Source organism: Canis lupus, chromosome 27, assembly GCF_048164855.1.
Source record: "Canis lupus baileyi chromosome 27, mCanLup2.hap1, whole genome shotgun sequence".
NCBI classification, from domain to species: domain Eukaryota; kingdom Metazoa; phylum Chordata; class Mammalia; order Carnivora; family Canidae; genus Canis; species Canis lupus.
In genome coordinates this window covers 18642922-18655022 of record NC_132864.1, presented here as the reverse complement: position 1 = coordinate 18655022, position 12101 = coordinate 18642922, and the positions used below count along the sequence as shown (strand labels likewise).

The 12101-nt window shown below is 42.7% G+C and overlaps 1 long non-coding RNA gene across 1 annotated transcript in view; it reads right to left on the bottom strand.

Moving 5' to 3' along the window:
- Positions 1-1505: 1505 nt before the first annotated feature.
- Positions 1506-12101, bottom strand: part of LOC140619354 (uncharacterized) — a 383332-nt gene continuing 372736 nt past the window's right edge. The window contains exon 4 of the long non-coding RNA XR_012019236.1: positions 1506-1687. This is a non-coding gene — a long non-coding RNA (uncharacterized lncRNA). The remainder of the gene's footprint in view (positions 1688-12101) is intronic.

The window sequence follows — 12101 nt, the reverse complement described above, 5'->3', positions numbered from 1 at the left end:
ATAAGTCAATCAGAGAAGGACAAACATTATATGTTCTCATTCATTTGGGGAATATAAATAATAGTGAAAGGGAATAGAAGGGAAGGGAGAAGAAATGGGTAGGAAATATCAGAAAGGGAGACAGAACATGAAGACTCCTAACTCTGGGAAACGAACTAGGGGTGGTGGAAGGGGAGGAGGGCGGGGGGTGGGGGTGAATGGGTGACGGGCACTGAAGGGGGCACTTGACGGGATGAGCACTGGGTGTTATTCTGTATGTTGGCAAATTGAACACCAATAAAAAATAAATTTATTATTAAAAGAAAGAAGAAAGAAAGAAAGAAAGAAAGAAAGAAAGAAAGAAAGAAAGAAAGAAAGAAAGAAAGAAAGAAAACTGAATAAAATAAATAAAATAATAAATACATCACAAAATTAAAAAAAAAAAAAGAAGGGGCCATGGGGCATGTGTAGCTCAGTGGCAGGAAGAAAGGAACACAAACTCAAACCATTGACAAAATATGTTCAATGCAGTCCAGTTGCTCTTATGCTATAGAGAATGTGTCGTAATCACTAGAGTTGCTGGTTCAAACTGCAAACACCTATCCTACTGCTTCTGATTCAGGAGGTCTGGTTGGCAAAAGAGCTCAGACATACAAATGTCAAAAATGGTCCCCAAGGGGCATCTGGGTGGCTCAGTGGTTGAGCATCTGCCTTCAGCTCAGATCATGATCCCAGGGTCTTGGGATCGAGTTGCACATGAGGCTCCCCACAGGGAGCCTTCTCCCTCTGCCTGTGTTTCTACCTCTCTGTGTATCTCTCACGAATAAATAAATAAAATCTTCAAAAAAATACTCCCCAGGTGATTCTGAAGAGCACCTCTAATTCATGACCACTGGAGGCTTTGGAATCTCATAAACTTAAGTTCTAATCCTGGCATTGTCCTTGGCTAACTGCGTGATCTAAGGCAGGGGGCTTCAACCTCTCTGAACCTCTTTCCATTTGGCAAATGAGCCCCCAAAGCCATTCTTTCTTACTGTGAAGATTTCATAAGGGATATATAGGAAGGGACCAACAACAGGTCCTGGCATGTATCAACCTCCAGGGAAACATGAATTCTCTTCTACTCCCAACAGGAAAGAAAGGGGAGACAGCACTTCACTCCTTCCTCCCTCACCTCCCTTGACCTTAAGAAGCTCAGAAAAGGTGGGAGAGCTCCTTTTGAAAGGGGCTCCTTTATTTGGAAGCCAACTTCGCATTTCTCAGCTATCGCTTGGAGCTTGGGTTCACACATCTGTGATGGATGAGCAGGGAATATAAACACCTCATTAATGTTTGAACCCACTGGTTGGAATGGGGAAAGACGACAAGCCCAAGTCCAGAACCTTAAACAGAGAAATAATACATGCTCCCGTAAAGACGAAGGAAGGTGGGCGGAAAAGGGAGTTGTGCAAATCATCACAAAGAGTTATTTGACCTGCTTGAAAACTTTAATTGCTGGTAATGGCCAACCTGTTGGGTGGTATTTTATTAACACTAATAGATTTTTACAGGATATTTCTCACATTCCTCTCCGAGGGCCTCAGGAATTCATTAAATATTAAAAGGTAGTGCTCTGGATTGTTCAGTTAAAGATGTTGTCCTGATGAGGTTTCCCGCAAGTTAGAGACCGGAGAAAGCAGGCAGGCACAGGATGGATGTTCGCTGTCAGCTTTGGCAGAAGAGATAATAAAATAATAATAATCATGAGTGTTTACAGGGTGCTTACTATGCTCCAGGCACTCTACTAAGCACTCTATGTTGTTTTTCTTAATACACAAAATAACCCCATAAAGAAGGTACTATTAGCATCCCTGTCCTGTGAATGGTGAAACTGAGGTTCATTATATTTCAAAACTAGTGAGAATAAGGAAGAATGGAGAAATATTAGCAGGGTCTGGAGTCAGGCAGATGAGGGATTTGCAGGCATCTTTAATCTCTCTCATGAGACATAATAAGGCAATAAATGGTAACTTTTATTTAGAAAAAAATCTATAAGGGCACCTGGGTGTCTCAGTGGTTGAGTGTCTGCCTTCAGCTCAGGGCATGATCCTGGGGTCCTGGGATGAAGTCCCACATGGAGTTTCCCGCAGGGAGCCTGCTTCTCCCTCTGCCTATGTCTCCACCTCTCTCTGTGTGTCTCACATGAGTAAATAAATAAAATCTTTAAAAAAAAAAAAAGAAAATATCTATAAAATGAGGCAGCTAATACCTACCCACCTACCAAAGTCATTGAGAGGAGGGAGATAATGAGTGTAAAGTAAAATGCAGAATATTTGGCAAAAAGCAGGCACAAAGCAAAAAGTAAGCTCTCTCCTGTTAGTGACCCTGGGATAGCCCAGCTAAGGTGGTAGCATTATCCCAACTCTAGACACACACATGTCTAGATGTCACACATTTTATCTCAGATAAAATACAAGACATCCAATTTCAGATTAACAATGAATACTTTTTTGTAAGTCTCTCCTGTGCAATATTTGGTATCTACTTATATGAAAAAGTTTTGTGTAGTTTATATAGAACTCAAATTTAATTGATCACCCTATTTTTTTTTATTGGCTAAATCTGGCAATCCTGCCAGTGTACCAATGAAAGCTCTGAGACCAAAAATTCTGATTTCAGCTTTTGACCACAGAAACAAGAAAGACTGCATTTGAAATTTGAACTAGGGACACCTGTGTGGCTCAGTGGTTGAGTGCCTGCCTTTGGCTCAGGGTGATCCTGGGGTCCTGGGATTGAGTCCCACACTGGGTTCCCCGCAAGGAGCCTACTTCTCCCTCTGCCTGTGTCTCTGCCTTTCTCTCTCTCTCTCTCTCTCTCTCTGTCCCTCATTAATAAGTAAAAAAAAAAAAAAAAAATCTTAAAAAAAGAAGAGAAACATAGAAATTTGAACTAGATACCATACATGATCTGTCCAAACTTATAGTTCTCCTTCCTTTAGTCATGCCAAGAAAGAAGCAGAAAAGAAAGAAAACAGAAATATAAAGGTTTCCCAATCTTCCAACCATCTCAATCCCATCAATAAGGGTAAGTGTCTGATATTCACCACATTTATCCAGTCATGGAGATCGCTGCCAAGTCATGGAGCTCTGGCAAAATCACTTAACTCAGTTCTCTCTTCTGTAAAATGGGTGTGATAACAGCAGCAACTTAACCCAAAGGGGTATTATGAAGGATAAATGAGATAAACATATAAAATGTTTAAAACAGTCCCTGGTCCATGATAAGTGTTCAATGTTGGCTTTTAATATCAGTGAAGAGACAGATATAGGGACACACCAACTGAATCAGTTAAGGTCTTCGAGAATTAGTAAGGGATGAAAGGCAGTTGGAGTGGGGAAAACTTCATGAAAGTTGTAGCTAAGTAGGGTTGTGCCGAAGGAAAAGCAGTTTGCTGAACAGATGGGGGGAAAGGCTTTGAGGGAGAAGGAAAAGCATATGTAAGGAGACAAAAGAAAAGAAAAAAAAAAAAAAAAACAAGAAAAGAAAGGAACTCCAAGTAGTGCAATGCTGGTAGGATAGAGTTTGAAGTCCTAGGGGCAGGGCGGTGGTGGACCAGGCCAGAGAGAAAGCCCTTCAAAGACTTTGGACACTGTGTTATGGAGATGCTTCCTTCTGGGACCCTAAAACAAGTTTCAGCAGGGGAAAGATGTGTGAGTCTTGCATGGGGACCAAGTCAAAATTATGACAGCAGGGAAGAGGTGAGGGGGCAAATCAAGATCGAGACAGAGACACTTTTACATTATTCTAGATGGCAAAGCTTAGCGTCCAGGTGGTAGAGGTGAGAGTGTGCACAAGAGAATAGCCAAGAGAGAAATTTCTGATATAAGGGGCTCGGGTTCCATCTTCCAGCCTAAGTGAGAAATGTGACTTACAGAATAAAACCCTAGACAAATACGTTAGATATAAATATCTCCTTCATTCACAGTTTGGCTATGAAAACAATGCCTACGATTTGAGAAAATTGGAATTCCTATTTCCCCGGGAATCATTGGAGTGACCATCCTTCCGTATGGCTCCTCTAACTTTCCCGTTGAGGGTACTATGCATTCATCCAAAGGGAAGCAGGAAGAGGTAGCCAAGAAAGTCGTAGTCTGTAGTTGTTGTACTGGTGGTTCCAAGTCTAAGGCTAAAAAGAAAAGCTTAATAATTTAACTCTTACCATCCCAAATCTAATAATAACTGCTGTGTATTGAGCTATTGGTCTGCGCCAAGTATTGAGTTAAAAGGTTTGCATGTATTATTTTATTCTCACAGCAATCCTGTGAGAATTAGTAAAAAAGTCATATCCATTTTACAAGTGAGAAAACTGAGGATTTAGTTTATCGTCCCCAGTCACTCACCTAGCAAGTGGCAGAGACCCAGAGACCCAGGGATTGGTGACCATGAGATCTATGCTCTTAACTACTATGCCAGAATTCAATATTTTCCAAATGGCAATCCATCATGCACACAGCCTATACTATGATTTACTGAATATTATTTTTAACTAAGTGCATTTTTGACTTAAACTGAAATTTAATGTTATAAATATAAATATATAAATATCCAGAAATCCATAAACATTAAAACATTCCAAAAACCATTCAAATAAGTACTGTTCCTATGATACTATGAAATGAGCACAAAAGGGTAGTTTTACTTGCATGATTCATTTGTGTGAAGTTCAAGATCAGACAAACAAGTCTATAGGGGTAGAAATCGGAAACTTGGTTGCTTTTGGGAAGCAGGGGTGAGTGAATAGGCAGGAACAGGGTAATGGAGATCATTTATATTGTGATTGGGATGTCAGTTACATGGGTGTACACATTTGTCAAAACTCATCAAACCATGTGTTTAAGATCTGTGCATTTTATTGGATGTAATTATACTTCAATTTAAAAAAAGAGGCCTCAAATTGAGACTTTTGACGTTATCTTCAAATGAGTTTCCACACAGACTCCCATAGATGCACTGACTTCATATAACTTTGAACAGGTGTGCCTTTTCTAAACATTTGCTCTACATAAAGTCTGATTATTTTGTATATAGCATGATTGTTTTGTGTTGCACTCTTGTGTAAATATTTTCATTTTTTAGCTGTAAACATTTAAAAATACACCATACTTCCTGTTAAAAAGACATGCTTTGGGGGCGCCTGGGTGGCTCAGTCAGTTAAGCCTCTGCCTTGATCCTGGGGTCCTGGAATCCAGCTGCCTGGGCTCCCTGCTCAGCGGGGAGTCTGCTTCTCCTGCTCCCTCTGCCCCTCCCCCTCCACTCATGCTTTGTCTCTCACTTTCTCTCTCTCAAATAAGTCAATAAATAAGATCTTACAAAAAGAAAGAAAAAAAGGACCTGCTTTGCTAGAACAAGTTCCAGACTACCACTTAGAAGCCATGTAACCGTTAAGACTTTTGTTTTCCTTGGTCTCACTTCCATTATTCATAAAATGTGTTCCTGGCGATGAATACATCCCACGTCGGAATGGTGTCCAGGTTCACATGTGGGTGATGGTAGAGGTGCCTTTTAGGTTGGGAGAGGATATTGGAACATGGTTAATGTTATCTCATACAAAGTGTCTTCCTTTCTTAAGAGCGAACAATTTGCCCATTAACTGAAACCTAAGGCCATTCATTCATTCATTCCTTCATCCACTCAACTGATACTTGTTGAGTGCCCACTGCACGTCAGCGCCTACTCTAGGTGGCAAGTTCACTATAGCAACGATAAGGGAGGTAAACTGATTATCATGTATGGAAAACGCTGAGCACATATGCTGCACTCCATAACGCCGGGTTATGATTGTTACTGGTAATCACGGTATTAAAGAAGCAAAGTATCAAAGATAATTAATTTCACTCTATCCTCCCTCCCCCATGAAACTCTGATGTTTAAATTTTCCACAAAACTTCCATCCAAATGTGGAATTATAATACAAGCCAAAGACTTGCTTTGGAGGCTCCGTCACCATTCTTAACATTTATTCAAATAAATAATTAGCAAATATTTATTAAGCCCCTAGTGTGGAGCCGACAACTGTTCTAGCTGCTGGGGAGACAGCCACACTGGAGCGTAATTAATGACCAAGATTTTTGGAGCTAATGACTTCATAAACAGAAATGTGCTGGGCACAATGGAACAAAAAAAAAAAAAAAAAATCACTGAGATACTAAAGTCACTGAGAATTGAGAAAGTTTGGGAACCTCAAGTCTGGGGGGTAAAAAAGACCCTATTCAAACCCAGAGGCAAACAAATGAATTAATCCAGAGAGAATTTGGAGGGCAAACATGACTTTGCACTTCTCTGGAGTGTAGGGGAGAAAAGGAACACAAAAACACAAAACAAAGCCTGCATGCTGGTCCATTAAAAAAAAAAAAATCTGCTTGAGCTTTGTTGATGCAAAGCTCTTTATCTGAGGAGCTCAAAGAGCTTTATTACAGGTAAATACCCTTGTCTCCAGCTGCTAACAGGAGAGGCCAGGCCTAGGGAGATTAGGGGAGAATGCCTACTTAAGGTCACATAACAGTCAGTGACAAAGTGGAGACTCATAGAGTGGTCTGTAATGGGATTTGTCTGCTGTCTATTGTATCAGCCCTAAGACGCTGGGTGTGCGAGGCAGGCTCCAATGTGGGAGCCTGCAGGAGACAGGGCGACCGTGCGACCCTGTTAGGGACTTTGGGGGTCACTGAGTATGGCTCCCTTTGTTTTCCAGAGCCCACACCGAGACTCTGAGCCATGCCAGTGGTTGGCCTCAGTCTGCAGAGACTGTTTGCGGTGGAGCCAGAGAGAGAATGGAAGGCTCCTAGCTTCCCCCTAATTCTCTCTTTGAGTTTTCCTGGCTCAAGTGATTTGTCTAGGAAAACCTATTAAGGAAATTCAATTTCTCTAAAGCTGGCTGGGTAGAAAACTTGAGTTGGATCAAAGCTGGTGTAGAAGGAATTAGAAAGGAACGGTAAATGGGGAAGCACTCAGAACCTTGGCTCTGTTGGGGACTAGTATCGGACCTCGGGCAAGTGATCCCCAGTCTCGGCACCTCTGTGATCTGTAAGGAACACCGAGGGGTCTGAGCTCATTAATCCCTAACACACTCCGCCTTAGTACCATCCACTTTTTGGTTGCAAAATACCCAGACCTCGGTTTTCCATTCTGTAAAATGGGGACACCCATAAAGCCTACTTTGTGGAACTGTGATGAGCCAGAGAGCACCTGTGTTTTTAGAGCTTCAAGCCTGGAACTGTTCGGTGTTAGCGATTTTTGTACTAGAGGGAACCACAGGAGAGGTTTGCTCAGATAGTTCAACTGAAGTATTTGTGATGGGTCTCCCCATCTTCTCTAATTTACCATTCTCCTGTAATTTCTTCTAAATCCAGACCAACGTTCAAGCTTTGGATCCAACTACAGTTGTCAGATAAATCACACTCAGTTAAGTTTGTGTTTTAGATAAATGCAAATTTAACTTATTTAACATAAGGATATCTCAAATATTACATGGAATATACTTGCACTAAAATCTTAGTGATTGTTTATCTGCATTTACATTTACTTAGCATCTTTTATTTTTATTTGGTTAATCTGGAAACCATAGCCTTGAGCCAGGTTTGCATTTCAGATTTTGGTTTGGGGAAAAATGTGTGTCCCCTCTTTCATGCTCCATCTGAAGAGTTAAGGCAGGCAGAACTAAACTCATGGCTCTAAATTTTTTCACGTAGTAGGAATGGAATCAACAGCTTCACCTCAGAGTTCAGCCATCTTGTGACTCAGTTTTCCAGATTTTACTAGCACAGTGGATGGGAATAAAGGGAGGGAGGAAATTGTAACACAAATGATTACTTTGGTTTATAGGGGGGATGTTTGATTTGAACCCTGGTTCCAGAAACTTCTGGGGAAAGAACCCAGATAAAGACCATCAAAGATGTGGGCAGCCCGAATGGCTCAGCGGTTTAGCACCGCCTTCGGCCCAGGGCATGATCCTGGAGTCCTGGGATCGAGTCCCACGTCGGGCTTCCTGCATGGAGCCTGCTCTCCCTCTGCCTATCTCTCTCTCTCTCTCTCTCTCTCTCTCATGAATAAATAAATAAAATCTTTTTTAAAAAAAAAAAAAGACCATCAAAGATGTGATGCCAGAACGACCTGGAAATTGTAAGGGTATCAGAATTCATAATGATAAGAGAGACGAAGAAAAGATCTGCAAAGGTTTAAATTCCAAAGGAAGCTCAGTGGCGGGGCCTGGAAGGGGTCCTGGCTGGTAAGTCAAGGCTTGAAATCCTACATCAATGTATTGTTCTGTCAAATGGGGTGATAGTACCTGCATGCTTCATCCTTATCTACCCACATCTCTAGTTAACCTTCAAAACATAGATCTCTAGGCTGGGAGCTAAAAACACTGTCTTCTAGTTCTGGATGCAATAGACACATGATCACTTTTAGCCAGTGTTAAATCCAGGTCAGCCACCTGCAGAGAATTTTCTAGAAACATCCTGAAGTCACATGGTTTGAGGCACCTGTGGCTCGTCATACAAGGTGCCCTGATGTCCTGGGAAAATAACTTACTCCCCGTCCAAGCACAGAACTGGATTGCATTTACCCATCTCTCTCTACTGTCCTTCATTTTATTTATGTATGTATTTATTATGTATTTAATTATTTATTTTAGAAAGAGAGCCGGAGGTGGGGAGGAGAGCCGAGGGAGAGGGAGTGAGAGAATCTTCAGCAGGCTCGGCGCTGGGCGGGACTCAATCTCAGGACCCCCGAGGTCACGACCTGAGCCCAAATCAAGAGCCAGATGCTGGACCGACTGAGCCACCCAGGGACCCCTACTTTAGTGAAGATGAAGCCGACGGTCTGAGAGGGGCTGCGGTATACACCAAAAGGCAGACAGTATTACACTCACATGGCAGATGGCAAAATAGAGAGGCAGAGAGTGTTGGTGGGAAAAATCCCCTCTCTGAGCCTCAGTTCCCTCATCTATAGAATGGGCTAACTCTACACCTTTGGCAGGGCTGTTCCCAGCAATCACACGGGAGGCTATATGGACAGCCGTGGTGCAGTGCTTAACAATTTAATTGACAGTAGCTAGTGGGTACATGTAAGAGAGCAGCATAACTATCAAGAGAGCAACATATCATATAACTGATAACTTTCTGAGACCCCTTTAAAGAATCTGTCCCATAAAATAATATAACCTGAAACTCCATTGGACTATTTATCTGAACCACTGTACTATGCATCTGCTTGTGGGTAGATGAGGACGTGCATACATCCACCCGCATATGGATTCGGTACTGTCATTTGTCCTCTTTGATAGATTTAATAAGTTTAGTGTACCACTTCCACCTATGTTTAAACACGGATCCACTAAGTGTATTATGTAGATTAAATGAAAGACACAGTGCTGGTGAGCTGTGAGTTCATTCCATTGGCTTCTCTGGCTCTTCCATCACTATAGAGCCCAGCGGGGCATCCAACAGTCCTGTTCCTGATCCTCAGTGATTTTTGCGTCCCCATCCCTGACCCCCACCAACTTCCCTCGCTGTCCCTTCTACCCCTGCTTCTTTCTTTTGGCAATCTGAGGCTGCTTTCCCAGCTTGACCCCTGGGGGCTTTCCAGAACCTATTTACTTAAACATATATTGACCTAGGCTTTACTTCCCCGGGTGAATTATGCCACAGGCAGCAATCTCCAAATCATAAATTAGCCCGCAACCCTGTGCAACTGTCTGCTAATGACGCAGATGGTGCAATGGTGTCTTCATGCAACTGGCTGGATAAGAGGGCTCTAAATTGTGTTGGCTGACAGCTCCCTCTCTCCTCCTCACCTGGCTGGCTTTTCTGTGCCTCTCTGTCTGGTTTTGTCTTTATCTCCCCTCATGCATTCATGCCAAAGGTAAAAGGACTTCATCAGGGTTCAGGAAGTCGGGAAGGAGAGGGAAGGGGCTTGACTTCAGCACCTGCCATGTACTAGGTGTTCTGCACACGTTTGCTGAAGGAAGTGGTGTGTGTTAAGAGCATGGCATGATGCCTGCTTTGATCACTGCTGTTATTCCCACTATTCAGGAAGATCTTCAAAGCCAAGCCAGAGCCTTAGGCACCCCCGATTCTCCAGGGTTTACAACACTGCCTGTTATTCAAAAGGTCATCGATCCAATGGGGAATGGATGGATGTTAGGTGCATTCTGGGGACCAGAATTTCTTCCTCCTATGGGTCATTTTTTTCTGCATCAGAATCTTTGTCTTATAACCTTCTCTTGAGCTGCCTAGGTGTGCTCGAATTGAGGTCAGATAAATGTACTGGTTTAATGAATATTACATCCTGTTCCCTTCTGTTTTGCAATTTGAGAGGACTCCTTTACATCAGTCTTACCTTCTTCTTCCAGGAAGTAAAGGGTGAGAAGCGTTGAATATGGGTTTGACTAGATAGACTTTGTGAAATATTAGTTAGCATTATACAAATATTTGGGATTGGTAATCCACCAAGAAGCTAACTTTCTTGGTTCTAGTCTTTCTGGAATACCAAGGAAGCTCCCCACTCCAAGCCTGTGGGTTTAGAAGACTGTCCTCTCAATTCAAGACCAACAAAACTTTTCCATATAACAGAATAATGATCCAGAGCCACATGTTTATGGATCTGTAATTAAAGAACATGCTCTTTCAGCCCAGTTGTGCCTCCTAATAAGGATATACATTGGCAAAACTGAGGCCTGAGTATATAAAAATCTTTTTCTAAGAGTCTCTTTCCTGTATCAGGATCAGAAGAGACAGGAAATCATATCATAACAATGTTATGACCAATGGAGGTATTACCGCCAATAATACACATACTCAATACTTTTCATGCCCTAACTCCTGTAACACTCAAAACAACTCTATGAAAGTTGGGCTAGAAGTTACAGATGGAGAAACTAAGGATCTGAGAGATTAGGCAATGTGATTAAAATAGGAACAAACAATCATGGCAAGGATTCCCACTCAGGTGGGTCTGGCTCTAGAATAGCATGTTTCTTCACTACCCTGTTTGGAGTGGCAGTAGCCAGGCTCTTAGAGATTCTTAAGTTGAATCCCTGGACCCCCAGCAAGCCCAGGAATGGATTTCAGAGGGCTTGTAAGCCCTTTGATATTGCATTCACCAATTTCCCTGTCTGTGTGCATTTTTTTTTTTTTTTTGAGGGAGAGTGCATAGGTCTCCATAGGTTTTTTGTTTTGTTTTGTTTTGTTTTTTAAGATTTTATTTATTTATTCATGAGAGAGAGAGAGAGAGGCAGAGACACAGGCAGAGGGCAAAACAGGCTCCATGCAGGGAGCCCAATGTGGGACTCGATCCCGGGTCTCCAGGATGATCACGCCCTCGGCTAAAGGCAGCGCTAAACTGCTGAGCCACCCGGGATGCCCTTCCATAGATTTTCAAGGGGGTCCATGCCACTCAATTTGGAATTGCGGGTTTGAGAAGTATCAGAATTGGAACATGAGTAGAAGAAGCATTTAGCCACATCAGAACCACCGGTTGGACCAATCAATTCAGACTGCCACCAGATAGAGTTCTTTTCATTTTTGAACTCTGGGCCCCACCTTTTAGCAATTTATTCTGGACAGAACTGAGTGAGAAAGCAAGAAGCAGAGCCAGTGGGGCCCAGCATTCCGCAGGCCTGGAAGAACAGGGGTTGGCCTGGAAGAGCGGCTGCCCTGGGATCAAAGGGACGAGGCAAACTCTTCATCACCAGGTTTCACATCAGCACTGTTCAGGGCAGGAACATGTCAAGGGGGTAGGCTTTCTTTGAAGTGTCAAGATAAGAACCATCTCCACCTCCCTTCAGTGTGAAAGTCATTCCTCTAGGAGCCAGGGGAGGGTGTGAGGCATTTGGCTGTCTGTAAGGGAGCTAGGAGGAACTTATCAACTGAGGCAGACACCTCCGTGACTCCAGACTACGTCTGGACCCAGCCAACAATCTCCAGGGAACATCAGTTCTGAAGCACGTATGAAATGCAGAGCCGCATGATCATTTTCCCAATGCTGTTCCATCCAGAGCTGTATCTGCGTGGACTTTTACTGTTGAATCAGCGAGTATAGAAAGCCTGGCACTCAGAGAAACCAGTGAGAGCTGGCACCTCTGGCTG